At 39.8% G+C, this 12,489-nt stretch overlaps 1 long non-coding RNA gene across 1 annotated transcript in view; it reads left to right on the forward strand.

Annotated features, from left to right (window-relative positions):
* The window catches only part of LOC128635130 (uncharacterized), a 28,586-nt gene that overhangs the window by 14,370 nt on the left and 1,727 nt on the right, over positions 1–12,489 (forward strand). The window contains exon 4 of the long non-coding RNA XR_008398013.1: positions 6,558–12,489. This exon is cut by the window's right edge and continues 1,727 nt beyond it. This is a non-coding gene — a long non-coding RNA (uncharacterized LOC128635130). The remainder of the gene's footprint in view (positions 1–6,557) is intronic.

Here is a 12,489-nt window from a genome sequence, read left to right on the forward strand (position 1 = left end):
CTTTGTGTTTAACTCACTCATTTAGGACATGGGTTGGGGTTGATCTTCAGTTTAAAAGGTATAACTCCGAACGATTCACAAAATTGGACAGAGCAGAGGAATCAGGGCATGAATGGAGAGAACATGTATAGCAGCAATAGGCTGATTGTTAATTTAACTATTTAAGGAAGTACCATAGTTTCTTTTTCATTAGCATTTCCCTCCAGCACTCTTTGTCAAAATGAAAATTTGTGTTACATCTCTGAAATGCTTTTTAAAGTTATGTGAATGAGACCAATGTGCACACATAATCTGCTGTGGCAATATTCTGTTAAAATGATAAGATGCATTCTTAATAGAATTTCATAAAATTGTGTACTCAAAATAAGTAAAAAATTGTTAAATAACATGTACATGTGCAAGGGGTGGAGGGGATTAGATTATATTCTGTTAACCAAGTATTCAATAATTGTGATATGCAGTAATATTGAGTCAACAGCAGGCCTGAGAAATGTATATATTGCATATGAAGCCTGGTATCCAAACTAAGCTAAAGGCTAACCTAAGCACTCTGGCCATCCCTACCATTCTACTTGCCAATATCTATTCACTTGATGACAAAATGGATTATCTCTGACTATGGTAATCTACTGAACACTGAGTGGTGGGGCTGCTGCTTTTTTCATTTTCACGGAAATGGTGGTTTATGTATCATTGTTCACCAGTGGTGGCGTTTTTAATGGTAAAATGTCAGGCATTCTGCCTGCCACAAGCGTGTGATGGTGGGTTTTTTTTTTTTGTACCTTCAGTTGGATTACATTTTATTTATAAAGTAATTTTAACAGTGAACATTGCCACAAAGCAGCTTTACAGAAATCCAGATTTAAATCCCTAATGAGCAAGACGGAGGCAACAGTGGCCAGGAAAAACTCCCTGAGATGACATGCGGAAGAAACTTTGAGAGGAACCAGACCCAAAAGGGGAACCCATCCTCTTCTGGGCGACACCGGATAGTGCAATTATGATCCATTACTCTTTCACAGACGTATGCTATAAAGTCAAACGCTACGTTCGCTCTAATCCAAACATAGCACTTAGGGAAATCTATGAGTCTGTGAGCAAATTGCAAACTGAACACCCAGATAGTTGCTTCATCGTTGCTGGGGATTTTAATCAGCAAAGCTCAGGCTGGTTCTGCCTAAATATTGCCAAAATATCAAGTTTGCAACCAGAGGCAGCAATACATTGGACATGACGTATACAAATGTTGAACTAGGATAGATCATCCCCACCTTGGCTGCTCAATCCGTATCTCCAGTATTCTAAAGCTTTCATGTAAAAATATTGCCAAATGGTGCCACCCCAGCAATATAGGACTGCATTGATTATACCAAACTGTTCTGTCTTCGAAGAAACCGCTGCAAATGCCAATACCACTGTCTTGGAAGAGTTCACATCATCTGTTACTGGCTACTGTCACTGAGAACATTCCTGTAAGAGCAAACCAAAAACCATGGTTCATGGCCGAGAAGCCGCCTTTGCCTAGTGCTTGTGATGTTGCCTTCAGATCGGGTGACATGGCAGGACTCGGGAGGTCTAACCTGTCTCGTCTTGTGTCAAAGCGGAAAAGTACACAAATGCTCAGAAGATTTGTGGCCACTTTCCAAACACCAGGGATAAACAATGTATGTGGCAGAGTATTCAATCCATCATGTACCGCAAGGTCACAGTGCATACCTGGAGCGGTAAAGTGTCCCACTCTGATGTTGAATGAATTCTAGGTTGAGGCACAGAGCAATGTTCCAGCAAAGACACCTACCCCTCACCTGGGGACCAGGTACTTACTTTGTGCGCAGCTGATCTAAAGAGATGCTGGACCTAATAACTTATCATTCATCATCCTGCCCTGTGGTATATTCATACATCATATCATATTCACATCATGATGTTTATTTTCATACCATATTTGTAGACCATATATGTGAGTGGGTGCAGAAAAACCCATCAGAAGTTACTACAGCGAAATTGAGCTTTAAAAATGACAAAGGTCTGAGCTTCCCTAAGACATTTAGGTTTTGACCAAATGAGTTTTTCTGCCAGTAATATACTTTTGTCATTCTACTTAAAACAAATATATTTGACCGAAATGACAGGAATGTTTTTAATATAGGTTGTTTATTTCTCTAACCTTGCCTTGGCTGTCTTGGCACAGATCACGTCAAGTAAGGAGCCAGATTCGTAAATATGGTAAATGTAGTTGCTTTATCTAAAGATTTTTCTAGATGGCCGTGCTTTTCTCATGATTTGATAAAGCTCTTGGATAGTTAAGGTTATAGCAAAACAGATATACTCCTCATCAGTTCAGTTTGTGACACTGTCTTCGACATCATCTGCGTTGTTTCTGCGCCATCACATCAACATCAAAACAGAGAAGAGCGCTTAAACATGCTGTATCGATGACGGCAGAAAAAAAGTTCTTAAAATGAAGCGAGTCTCTGGGGTGTCAGCTGCCAACGGTTGCGTACTTCTGGTGTGCAGGCAGAGACTGATGTAGTAACTTGGGGAGCAAATGTAATGGTAGGAGGGATGTCTTGGAATGAGTGAAATTAGATTGGAATCTGTAAATACAGAATTTCTCCCTATTCGCTTTCGGGGATAACCACACTTTAAAATACTATAACTTCTGATTGTGTTACATGCAAAAGAGAAGAAAAACCTGCAGTTTTGAGAAACCATATAGTAGAAGCGTCAAAATTTAAAGGATTTTCGCAGTCCACCACACATTATGCTCTGATTACCTGTAATACAAAAACAACACAATAGACACTTTACTCATAACACAGTGTTGCTGTCTAGTGCATGTACTGTATGTTCTACACGGCCATGCCTGTAACTGTCGTGTTGTACCGTACTGGTTCTACTGAACAGCATGTATTTAATGTGTTTTAGTCTATTTGCACTGTAACTTTTCCTAATTTCCATTTGCATGTTGTCCCGTCATCTTCTTAAACAGTTGTCACTTTTCTATAATATGTTGTATCAAAGTTTGAGGCCTGATGTATAAACCTTTAATTAATGTTGATATAAGTATATAACAATTTTCATACACGTTGACCTTGTAAGCCTATAAAATATACATTGCTGGATGTGTGTGACTTGGACAATGCATGCATATTTTGCTGGGTTTTGGATTTCAGTGACCACAAACAGCAAAGTAGTGAAATGAACTAAGTTCTTGTATATCTGTCTTGAGTTTGGATCTGGTTCGGAACGGGAAAACCATGAGAAATGTACCTTTACCTACAGTAGCTTTACCTTTACCTTTTTACAAGTCCTGACAAGAACTGGCTAACTGGTCAGTTGTCTGCCACTTATCCTTGTATTCTGCCATATGAGATATTATAATCTGTCAGATACTGATTTCAATACGCTGTCAGTGAACAGGCCCGCATAATTTGCAGGCAGAACAGCTGGTTTTGCAAATGTAATCTGAGCAGTTACCTGCACACACATTTCAGTAAAGAGTCTATCTGAAAATGAATTGTTTATATGTTAGAAATCAACATGTCTTTTCCTTGTCACTGGGGTAGTACCATCAAGGGGACATGGTTTGTACCTTTTTAATATGTATATTTTACCTTTATATATCTTGTACGTAATTGGACCTTAAGGGTCACTACTCACATGTACTTTCCACATGTACAAGGCCACATGTACTTTCGTACAACAGATGCATATTAAAGGTATAAAACATGCACCCTTGATGGTACCACCCCAGCAACAAGGAAAAGTAAAGTTTGATACTTTTATTACTGAGGGTGCAGAAAGCTTTTTACTCCATTATCAGGCAAATCATGTGATGCACAAATAATTTGTTGCGAAATGGTCTGGCTCAGCTCATGATTCATTTGTTTTTGGAAGCGATGCTGGTTCAGCCTGATATCTGGCTTTTTGGGAATGTGGCACTAAATATTAGGTCTGTACACTCATCCGGCAATTTAACAAGAACACTTACAGCTCTGCCCATTCACGCCAATCAGCCAGTCATATGGCGGCAGCATACTGCATAAAATCCTGCAGATGCAGGTCAGTTCATAGTTTTCAGTCACGTGACTGGCGTGAAGACCTGGAGGGCAAAACATCGTTCAACAATGGCAGCCAACACTGGACACTCCATGGAACTGCAGCACAGGCCTGTCGATTTTCCTATGTGTTTTAAGCCACGAATATTTTGATCACCTCTCAAAAGAAGAGAAACAACGGTATTTGAACAAACTGCAAGTTTTGGGTATTTGTGGGTCCATATACAGCACCCGCCGCATGTATTTCAATCACTGTAAACAGCCAAGTCCCTGCCAGAGCTCCACTTCGGCGATGTTTACGTATATCTTGTGGAGAATCCATCCCCTTACACTGTCGCCAGGATGAAAGCGTACAAAAGTGCAGACAGTTAGCTGTATTTCGTTCTGGGTGGGTCAATAATGCTTCCGTTTGGGACATGAAGGACAAGAAATTCTTCATTGTTGGAACAAAGGTGCGTGCTAATTAGCTGACGTTCCAACTGAACAATAATTGTCTGGCATTTTGGCTAAACAAATCTGGCGGGCAGCCGAAGAAAGCCTTGTTTTGCCCTCCAGTTGGGTGTTCCTATAAGAATGCTACAGCACGTGAAAGCTATGAATAGCTTCAGTTAATGTTCTCATCAAACTTCAGAATGGGGAAAATGTGGTCTCTGTGATTTTGATCGTGGCATGGTTGTTGTGCCGAACTGGCAGGTTTGAGTATCACAGAACCTGCTGATTTCTTGGGATTTTCACACAACAGTCTCTAGAATTTACATAGAATGTTTCAAAAACCGAAAAACATCCTGTGATTGACAGTTGAGGGACAATTGGTTATAGAATTGGCAATACAGAATATAGTCTTCACAGTAGTTGGCATCTTTCAGGTTGGAAGATTTAAATATCTGTAAGAAAACGGCACGTCTGCAGCTTTAAGATTTCTTACAAAAAAGTGTTTTATTTAATAATGTGCGATTTCCTTTTCACCTATTTTGTGGTGCTATACGAATTTTAATAACCTGCTGTCTGACTTCAGAGCAGAGTAACAAAACATCTTGTGTTGTAACTTCACTTCTCTTGTCCCCGCTTGCCAAACAGATAAAACCGCAAATGTTTTCACTTTCAAAACATGAATGGAGACTGGGGGGGAATTACACAATGTTTTGTTTGTCTGGCTATTCAAGAGTTTAGTATGTATTTTCACTGCTATTCACCACAAGCACATGCGCATCTAGTTTATACAGTTTTATTAACATTTTCAGAATGACCTCAACTTCAGTTTTGCAAGCATTTCTGACCTTCTTAATGCATAATTAAGCAAAAAAAATACCCTGGCTACTCTTGCGATTGCAGTTACAGCTGCAACGTTTCCTGCATTTAATTTCCTTTTTTGGTGTAATGACCTATAGCTGATACGTGTTACATATATCTTGCCATGCTCGATTTTTATTTTATTTTTTTTAAATCCCCTTATCAAAGCCACAGACAATATTATAACCAATCAGTGATAGTTGGGGGACATGAAAGGAAGGAGGCAAATTGCAAACTGACCACCAGCACTTCATTTGAAGAGCAGTTGAATATTCAGTTTCATGCTACTGTATATGTAGAAACAGTAAATATATCATCCAAAAGACCAAATAGAAGAGAAAACGGAAAAGCGTTCGCCCGATCACCTGGGTATCATGAGTTCGACTCTGATCAGTCATCTGTGGCCAGCAGTCAAAGAGAGCAAAATAGGCCACAGGAACAAAGCATGAGATGTGGTCGGCTGGTCACGTCTTTTAAATATATACTGTAGATACAACAGACTCGGATAGTGGAGCCATAGTGGTAACTGAAGGTTTTTCTTTACATCAGTCCACAAGTATTGCTTTAATAAATATTAATGAAGGCCCAGTGTACAATTAAAGTGTTTGCAATAGTTATTCCGGCCTCTACTTTATTAATCAGCACCTACATCTGATGGTAAATTATTAGGGGTCAAAGCACAAATTAGTTTTCATCAGGCATTTGATTGCGTTAGCAATATCCATTTGTTATAAAATTTTAATAGTTTGTTCATCCACTCATCTAACTAGTATTCAGCGCTACTTGCCAAGGAGTGTTTCAGACCCCGATGATTGTCATTTATATAGCTATATTTTGACGTTCTGATTCTCAGTATTTTTGCCATTGTGTCCTAAAAGGGTAGGGAAAATTTGGGTGGGGCAGAATGTTTTGCATATTTCAGAAGGATCATCTCTGGGTGGAGACAAGAGAAATGTAGAGGTTTGTACCTGTGCATCCATTGGAATGTATATAGGAAACGTGTGCAAGCTAGGTTGAGAAACAAGTATCCACTGTCTGGTCAAAAATGTAAACTAGGGAATGGTATGGAATGGTAGTCATAAATGTGAGTTAAGATTTTATGCATTTGTTTAACATGTGAAGTTACAATTTGTTGCTGATGGCACATTGTGTAGAACATTAAACAATGTGTCTTACGTTCATTTTTCTGTTTTGTGTTTGTTTCAGCAAACGGCTGAGCAGGAGGACATAAAGAGGATGTGGAGAAATGTGACTCCTCTTGGAAGCTGGTTTCAGATGGTGGCTTAGAGTCTTTGTCAGTGATCTAGCACCATTTGAAATCAGTGTTCTTGGGGTGGGAGAAACGTCCTTCTGTTTGTGAAAACCTTCTACACTGTTTCTCTGTTTTCACAAAATTCTGATGTATGAATTTGATGATTCAAGTATAATTTTACTACCATGCTAAACATCAAGATCACGTCCTGTCACCAAGGCTGACTGATTTCTTCTGGTGTTCAGAGTCTTTTGGAGTTTCTAGCACCATTTGAAATCGGTTACAATGAAGGACAGAAACCAGCGTTTGAAGGAGAGACACAGATCTTTTCTGCTGCCTACTACCTTACTGGAGAGAAGTTTAAGCGAAGTGGTAAGTTGTAAACACCAGATCAATAAATGCCACAGGTATGGAGGAATTTTTAATTGAGCAAATCAGGTTTGCAATCAGATAGATGTACATTAATTTACATGCTATTATATGAACATGCATCAAACGTATGTCAGTCATGGTGCTTCATGTCATCCCACGTTTTAAAGTTTGATTAAGACTTTCACAGGGATTTAACAGATGTTCATTAAGTTCAGTAATTAATCTGAAATCTGTGAAATAGTTATTGATGATTATTTAAACCTCTCTCTCCATAAACATACCTCCTTGCAAAACAGTATGTTCCTCTAAGTATGGTGCCAGTTCCACACAGCACTCAAGTTCACAGTATATATTACACTGTACCGAAGAAGCTATACTATACAGGTGCAATCAAAATTATTCAACCCCCATTGCAAATCAGGTTTATTGTGAAAATGTACAGACTTTCAGATGTTTGCAGCGGTGAGCTACGTGCACGAGCGCATGCTCTACAGATGTTGACAACCGTGACATTGTTTACTGTGGACACGTGCACGTTTCTTTTGTTTCTGTTCTGGAGTATTCTGTCACGTCGCGAGACGTAAGGGAGTAGAATACGGAAGCAGGTAAAGACGTATTTATTTAAGGAAACATAACCTTAACAACGTATCTAACTATACTATATCTACTTTAATACTCCGCGAGGTGTACAGGGACGCGAGCGGTATACATCCCCAATATAATCAGACGTGTATATAACCGAATAGAACCATTTTTTGCACTCGTCAATGCACTTTTTAGTTGTAGCCTACAGAGTGTTCCATTCTTTCAGCAGTCAGTTATAGGTCTAACATCGGCTATTCAAGGGGGCTCAAAGATGACCACATCAAAATATTTTTATTTTACTCATTTATTTATTTAAAGTTATATTGTGCCTTGTTGGTAGCCTATGCCTGCTGGAATGAAAAAAAAAATGTTCAGTGTTAAATATTTTGAAATTGTAGTTTTTGTAATTGATTTTTTTTTCTTTGAAAAGCAAGACAGAATAGTAAAAAGCACATTTTGACTATTTAATTTATGCAGTGGTGAAAAAAATGGCAAAATATATGGGGAAAAGTTCGGTTTCGGTCTTCGGGTTTCGGCCAAGCTTTTCATTATATTCGGTTTCGGCTTCGGCCAAGAATTTTCATTTCGGTGCATCCCTACTTAAAACCCCACCAGAGATTTTCTATGGGGTTCAAGTCAGGTGACTGTGACGGCCCTGTAGAATCTTCCAGGACTTCTTCTGCAACCAAACCTTGGTGGAAGTTGAGGTACGCTTGGGATCATTGTCCTGTTGGAAGGTCCGATGACGCTCAAGCTTCAGCTTACTCACAGATGGTGTGATGTTTTCTCCTAGGATTTCCTGATACTTCACTGAATCCATCTCGCCTTCCACACGCTGCAGGTTTCCAGTGCCAGAGGACCCAAAGCAGAACCAGAGCATCACCGAGCCACCACCATGCTCGACTGTGGACCGAGTGTTCTATCTTCATTCTTCTTCCTCCAGACATACCGCTGATCCATCGTGCTGAAACACAATCTCAAAACTTCTGTGGCTTATTTGTATGCTTCTGATCCAACTTTTCTTGGGCTTTGGGGCTGTAGTGGTGAACGTCTTGGAGTTCTGGCATGGAAACCTTCTGCATTTAGTATACACCTTACTGTGCTCACTGAAACCTCAGTGCCTGTTACACCAAGTCTTGCTGTAGGCATTTTGCAGTCACTCGAGGGTTTTTCACAACCTGCCTTCTCAGAAATCTGGTTGTAGTCATTGATAGCATCCGTTTTCTGCCCCATCCAGGTAGTGTACTCTCATCAAACCCCTAGTCAGTTCAGGTATTTCATGTGTTCTAGCTCAAGCACACCTGATGCAACTAATGAAGCCCTTGATTAGTTGCATCAGGTATGCTTAAGACAACACATGATTTGCATATTTGTGCTGTTGTGAGGGATTCTATTCAGGGGGTTGAATAATTTTGACAATAAACCTGATTTGCAATGGGGGCTGAATAATTTTGATTGCAACTGTATGGCCAAAAGTATATGGACACCTGACCATCACATCTATTTGAGCTTGTTGGTCATCCTATTCCCAAAACCATGGGCATTAATTTATGGAGTTGGTTCCTATTTTGGGCTATAGCAGCCTCAATTCTCCTTGGAAGGGTTCTATTGCGTATGCTTGGTTTACATATAACGTCATTTTATCATCATATCATATTTAGACATAATTTAGATATTGTCAAAAGAGTTTGGGAGAAGATTAGCCTGGCATCTAAAATTTAATTCAATGTTATGTGTGCAGTGCTTTAAATAAGACATTGTCAGAATGCAGCTTTACAGAAATCTCGATGTAGATCCTGGGTAAGCCCAAACCTTAACCAGGATAACACTGAACCTGTGGCCAAAACAAGCGCCATAAAGTCATGGTTTGCCACGGTATGTGTGCAAGAACATGAGTCAACCAACTGAATGGAATGAACTGGAACTCCGTCTGCACACCATGCCTTCTCACATGACATCGGAAGCTTCCCTCAATTATGCTGTTGTGGCTGAATGGGTACAGCACCCAGTAGCCACTTTATAAGTCTAATTGAAGGCCTTTCCAAAAGAGTGGAAGCTGTTATAGCAGCAACAGGGGGACCAAATCAATATTAATGTCCATGGTTTTGGAATGGGATATTCAGGGACAGATTCAGGTGTCCACAAAGTTTTGACCATATAGTGTAGCTATAGAAGAGTAAAGCGAAACATTATTGGGTGTGTTGGGAGAATGTTCATTATGAGCATATTGCGAATACGGGTTCTGGAATGAGCACAGGACAGTTTTAATTATTGTAAAATCACACCAAGTTTTCTAGCCATATGTGTCATTAACTGATATCAACAGTGTCAATGATGATTCATTCATCCGGTATCCAAGAGTTCTGTTTTTTAAAGATTATGTTTCAGATGATAAGTTTTCAACCAAGAAGGGATATCTGAAAGAGAGTCTTCTTCTGAACCACTTAGGAGGTGGAAGAAGGAAAGGAAACATCATAATGGGGATAACAGTCATGTGATCGGATCACTGACCCCAGACATGTAATTTAGAATGAGAACAAGATAGGTTTCGCCTCCACCGTAACCCTAATCAAGATTAAGCAGAAGACGAATGATGGTTAAGAATTAGAGTGAAGCAAGACCTGACTTCCAGTAATAAGGCCGTGAGGTAATAATACTGAACCTCTCCATGCTAACCGATAGGACTAAAGATCCTGCAGATGAATCAAAAATGACGTCGGAGCAAATCTGATGCCCAAGATAGCAAGAATGGAGATTAGAATATGGCGATTCACTGGTCTAGCAGGACGAGAACAGAGGAAGTAGAGTTTTCTCTGGCTTTGTGTGGCGTTTCAGTGACTGGAATGTGAGGGACTTGGCACATTGGCTTGATGACTGAAGAATGCCTGAATAGTGATGACCTTCTGTGCAAAGTTCTTCATAAATTCACAAGAAATGAACAAGGAAGAAAATTAGGTAATCAGCGCCTAACACTCTATAATATTCGTAGGAGAGTTGCATGTTCTCAGTGTTCTATTAACTCTGTAAAAGACGATATGGTGATGTGTAAATGTAAGAGAAAATGTGGAAAGGATGTTGACATTTCTTTTGAATGCAACAGTATCAGTGGAGCAGGGGAGTTGTAGCATGTATGACACAAAGAAATGGTCTGAGGCATCAAATGGAGTGTTCTGTGGAAACAAGGGCAAGAATGCTGCCAGCTTTATGGATTGTCAAGGACCAGATCTATAATGGTGTATTTCAGTAGTTTCTCTACCTAATGATCTATGACCGGGGACGATTAGGATGTGTTGCCTTTATTAGTCGAGGCAAGTAACAAAAAGTGTGCATGCAGAAAGCAAGAGGATCTTTTACAGTTGTCAGTCAACTGGACCTCTATCTATCAGACCACTCATCAGCCATACTTGGAGGAAACGTGTAAGGACAAAGGAAAACTTACTCTACAGTTTTCCTGCAGAACTATTCAGGAAGCGACTGGACCTAAAGCAAGGTAAACCCATAATGAGCAAGGTAAACAATCCCACATGAAATATTCTGTTTCTCAAAAAACTCAAAGGTTATTGGGATCCTAATGACATTAGTTTATGGGATAATAAAATATGACCATCGTATAATAGTCACTGTATAACAAGAATATAAAAGTCATAGTATAATAAGAGAGGCTTCAACAAGGGCATTTGTAAGATTTCAAAATATCTGGAGCTTAAGCCAAATTGGGCCTTGGGGTCTGCATTTTTTTTAAACATCCTACATGTATTACGTATTTTTTTTACTATAAACAACACTATGCTATCTGGATAATATACAGTGGGGGGAAATAAGTATTGAACATGTCAACATTTTTTTCAGCAAATCTATTTCCAATGATTCTATTCACGTGGAATTGTCACCAGGCATCAGTATTAACTCAAGAAATCCGAAAGTTATTTTAAAAAAAACCTATCTGTGCAAATTAATGTCAGCTGGGTTAGTAAATTGATAGTCTATAAAAAGGCTTTTTGTTACCAAGGTGTCACACAAGAAACATCTCATGATGTCCATCCATCTTCCACCACTTAGTCCTTTTCAGGGTCACGGGGAACCCGGAGCCTATCCCAGGGAGCATCGGGCACAAGGCGGGGTACACCCTGGACAGGGAATCTCATGATGTGTAAAAGCAAAGAGCTCTCCGAAAACCCTTGCGACCTTATTGTTGTGAAACATATTGATGGAATACAGATGTATTTCAAATCCTCTGAATCTCCTAGTAAGTACCGTTGGAGCCAAGTGGAAGCCCCATCACTCCGTCATCAACCGGCCATGCACAGGATCTCCTCGCAAGATTTCTGACCAGGGAGTCAGAAGGATAGAAGATATTTTAGACAATTGATTCTTCCAACTTTGTGGCATCAGTTTGGGGAAGGCCCTGTCCTGTTCCAGCATGACTGCCCTGGGGCACAAAGCGAACGAATCTAGTGTGGAGGAACTCCAGTGGCCTGGACCGAGCCCTGACCTCAAACCTATTGCACACCTTTTGAGATAAGTTGGAGCACTGATTGCGAACCAGGTCTTCCTGTTCAACAGTAGCACCTCAGAAAAGCTCATTTGACGGAATGGGCACAATTTCACATCAGACACACTCCAAAATCTAGTAGAAAGCCTTCGTAGAAAAATGGAGGCTGTTGTAGTCTCAGAGGGGAAGACAACTCCTTTTTAATGTCCATGGTTTTGGAATGGGGCGTCCCATCAATTCATATACAAGTGCATGTACATATATTATATTTCAAGCCTTTTTTGTTTTAATCTTGATGATTGCAGCTTGAAATAAAAAATCCAGTATCTCAAAATGTTAGAATACAGAATTTATAATACAGAAATGTCGACCTTGTGAAAAGTTTGTTAACTTACGCACTCGATACTCGGTCGGGGCTTTAATCCTTTTGCAGGAAT

This window comes from Ictalurus punctatus, chromosome 15 (assembly GCF_001660625.3).
Source record: "Ictalurus punctatus breed USDA103 chromosome 15, Coco_2.0, whole genome shotgun sequence".
NCBI classification, from domain to species: domain Eukaryota; kingdom Metazoa; phylum Chordata; class Actinopteri; order Siluriformes; family Ictaluridae; genus Ictalurus; species Ictalurus punctatus.